Below are 3,286 nucleotides of genomic sequence, written 5' to 3'. Positions count from 1 at the left end.
CATTCACTAACTTTTCTTATTTTTCAATCATCTTCTTCATCATTCTCATCATTGAATGTTATCATCATTCAAGATTTCTACTTCTTCTTCTATTCAACTCTTTCTATCTGTTCATCTATCACATTATATGTGTTTCTGACAATGACTTCTCATTCTCATAATAAGCATCATTGTAGTGCTCATACCAGGCAGTTTGTTAGCAGTAAGTGTAATGTGTTGTGAAATGTACATGGCCAGGACTTGTTTATCTTCTAATGATTGCCAGAATGTACTATCATAGATGACACATCTTCTTCATCTTCTTATACACTCTCTTCACCTTCTTATACATTCTTGACTGTTTCTCTTCTCAGTGAGTTTCTGATTGTGTTTTCTGACATAATTTTGCATGAATGCAGATGCTGATATATTTGTTTTTATTTGTATAGAATCTTCATGTGTTGACAGATTCACATCTGTCAATGATAGTGAACTCAATGTTGAATTATTGATTGAGAACCTGGAGAATGTGATAATGAAGGAATTATCTGTGCCATGTATGACTGAGTCTCCCGCGTCTCTCCCTGCCTCTTCTGTTTCTTCCTCTGCTGCTTCTCTCTCAATCTTCTACATCTGCCCCTGTGTCTGGTTCTCCCGCTCCCGCTACCCCTGTTCCCGCGACCCCTGGTTTTGCCGCCTCTGCTTTTGTTATCAGCTCTCCCTGTTTCAAGAAGATGTTGTGTAGGCTTAATGAATCATATCTCTCAGTGTGTACACTTCTGCTCTTCTTGCTGACTCTCAGAACAATTTATTGTATAAAGACTGTGTACAATATGACTATCTGAAGCTCAGTCACAGACACTGATTATTATATTCATTTTAAATATTCATGATGAGACAATTATTCATTTATATCAGAGAATCATTCTCTCTCTTAACAGTATTGAGATTATAAGTCTTTCTTTTTCTTTTTCATCTTTTCTTTCTAACACTGATTTTTCTGTTCTTAGAAAAAATCATTATGAGTTTTACTGTGTACAAAGTCATGATGTTCATAGATATCAAGAAGCTTTTCACAACTGTAAAGTTCAATATTGTAGAGATATCTGCTCTGATGAATTTCTTCAGAATAATAGATTTATATCAGTCTATTCTCTGACATCTGTTATTCAACTTCATGATGCAGGTGAAAGATATCTGTGTTTTCAGAAACAGGAACACAGATATTGTACTCTTTTACACCTGCAGATGTGAGGCTTGTACATCTTGTCTGAAGTGTCATTATGAAAATGAGCTGTTCACATACTATATTCTGCTTTCTGCATTCTTCTGTGTTCTTCTTTCTCTTTCTGAGAAGCCTTATGCATGTTGTAATTGCATGTACAATTCTAAGATCAGCAAGTGTTCATTCAGTAATTGTTATCTCTGCTTTTGTGATTTTCATACACTAACAATGATTCTTAGTTGCTCTGATGTCAGAGGTCATTCTCATCAAAGATAATAATATCACTGAGACTACTCTCTTTTATTTTCAAGCTTCTCTTATCACTTTCTCTCTCTTCTCTGCAGAGAAGATTGTGCGCACACTGAGTTATAAGTATTCAGTCTCAGATGACTCTCATTATTTATTCAGTTCTGCATCTTCTCTTTCTTCTATTTCTTTCATCTTCATTCTCTCTGTTCTGGCTTCTGATCCTGCAGATTCTGCACTCTTCTTCAATTTCTCTACACATACACATGCGCATTTCTATATTGGCATTTCAGTCAATCTTATAATCAATGACATTAATGTTGTACACAGAGCAGTAGAGAAATCAGAGATGTGTATAGTATTATTGTAAGAGTGACTTGCAACTCTCAAATCTCTTACAGATCTCAAGTTTTGAGATTTTCTTTGTTTTTAATGTTTTTCAGATAACATGACATTGAAAAATAGATTAAACATATAGTATATGAAAATGAATGAGATATATATGATAATATTTGTCTTTTACAGCTGACTCTTATAGTTAGTAATCAATTTATCATCTCTTTTCTTACACTTTTTCTCTATCTGCTAGTTACTACTCTTATATAATCTCTATATAATACAGTATTCAGTGACTAGGTTCAGCAGCTTTCAACTTTTTGTGATTCTATCTTACATATTATACTGTCTCTCTTCACTCACTCAGATTACTACAGTAAATAGCTTATTAAAACTAATCTTATCTGATCTCTGAGTATTTTCAGAGATTGAGATAACTTGATCTCACATGTTCACAGATATTTCAGATAGTTCATTCTCTGTAATCTTCATAATTGAACTGATATAAACAGTTAAATTCAACTCTGAATTTCTTTTTCTTCTGCAATCTGACTCATGTGCAAGTCTGTCACTCTGAGACTACTCTTTACTGTGTTGTGTCTGCTATTTACAGTGTGTTATTATACAATCAGCTACAGTCTTATCACTTATTAAAGTATGATATTCATCTGATTTCTTCATTACTTCTCATTCTTTCCTTATAATTGTGAAAAGATCAGAATAAGTGAGATCATCTGATTTATAAGCATCTATGATTTCTCTTACTTCATAAGACTTTTCAATTATAAGTCTCTTCTTTTTCAATACTGATAATAGTGCTGTAGATAATCATAATTCACTCAGATCTTATATCTTTACTTTCATAAGTTATGAATCATTGATTAAGTTGTATAAGATTCATCTCTCTGATTCTTTCAATGCATACATTCTCAGAGAATGTGATTTGAGTATTTTATATAACTTAAATCATCTAGATTGAAACTTCTCAAAACTCTTATTATATATGAGAACTCACATTTCTATCTTGAGACTCAATTTCTTAACAAGTGAGTCTCATATTCTTTTCAATTGAATTGCTCAGTTCAGAAGTAACTTATTAGCTTTTGCACGTGTGTGGCTGATCTCTTTCAATCTTGGTTCTGTGTCCACAACTGTTGTGTCTGCAACTGTTGTTTCTGCTGTGTTCGCAACTGCTGTTCTCTCCCTCACCGCCCCGGTGGCCGAATGGTTAATGCGGCCACCTGGTAGCGCCTTGGGGTGGGAAACCAAGGCGCGTGGGTTCGAAACCCGCAGGGGATACATTAAATCCGGAACTCAAGCACCTCAGGTTCCTAATAAATACAGAGGTGTACAAATCGCTTCAATGAATCGCTCTATGTTCCTGGGCTGGGAAGTTATTATTGCATGTATCTAATTGTCACTCCTTTGTATTTCCTATGTTCTTGTTATCTTGGCGTGGTCTCAACACCTGTATTTCCTCCTGTATAACCAACACTTGAC

General features: G+C 34.5%; 1 pseudogene across 1 annotated transcript; it reads left to right on the top strand.

Annotated features, from left to right (window-relative positions):
* Positions 1 to 2,996: 2,996 nt before the first annotated feature.
* On the top strand, positions 2,997 to 3,085 carry BDCG_16906 (annotated as a pseudogene). Its single transcript has one exon. The product of its transcript is annotated as a tRNA-OTHER (tRNA).
* Positions 3,086 to 3,286: the final 201 nt, after the last annotated feature.

This window comes from Blastomyces dermatitidis (genome assembly GCF_000003525.1).
Source record: "Blastomyces dermatitidis ER-3 genomic scaffold supercont1.4, whole genome shotgun sequence".
Classification (NCBI taxonomy): Eukaryota; Fungi; Ascomycota; class Eurotiomycetes; order Onygenales; family Ajellomycetaceae; genus Blastomyces; species Blastomyces dermatitidis.
The sequence above is the reverse complement of the archived record's forward strand: the minus strand, read 5'-3'. Positions and strand labels throughout refer to the sequence as shown.